Consider the following 246-nt stretch of genomic DNA (forward strand, 5'->3'; position numbering starts at 1 on the left):
TTATGTGTATCCCTCAACATCAATGGACAACAAACATAACTTGAGTTCAAAGCCAGCTTGCAATTTTATGTAAATTCTTGGGGGAGCACCCTCAGCCCCTTCTGTTACATGCAACAACCTGAACAAACATAAGTGAACAGCCTAGTCCCTTGCCTGCCCCTCATTGTAATGTTGAGCTAACTGCTCTGTCCTTTCCTTTACTTTGAATAGCAAGCAGCATTACTCTTACCTCATGCACAGTGATCC

This window comes from Mastomys coucha, unplaced genomic scaffold (assembly GCF_008632895.1).
Source record: "Mastomys coucha isolate ucsf_1 unplaced genomic scaffold, UCSF_Mcou_1 pScaffold16, whole genome shotgun sequence".
Taxonomy (NCBI): domain Eukaryota; kingdom Metazoa; phylum Chordata; class Mammalia; order Rodentia; family Muridae; genus Mastomys; species Mastomys coucha.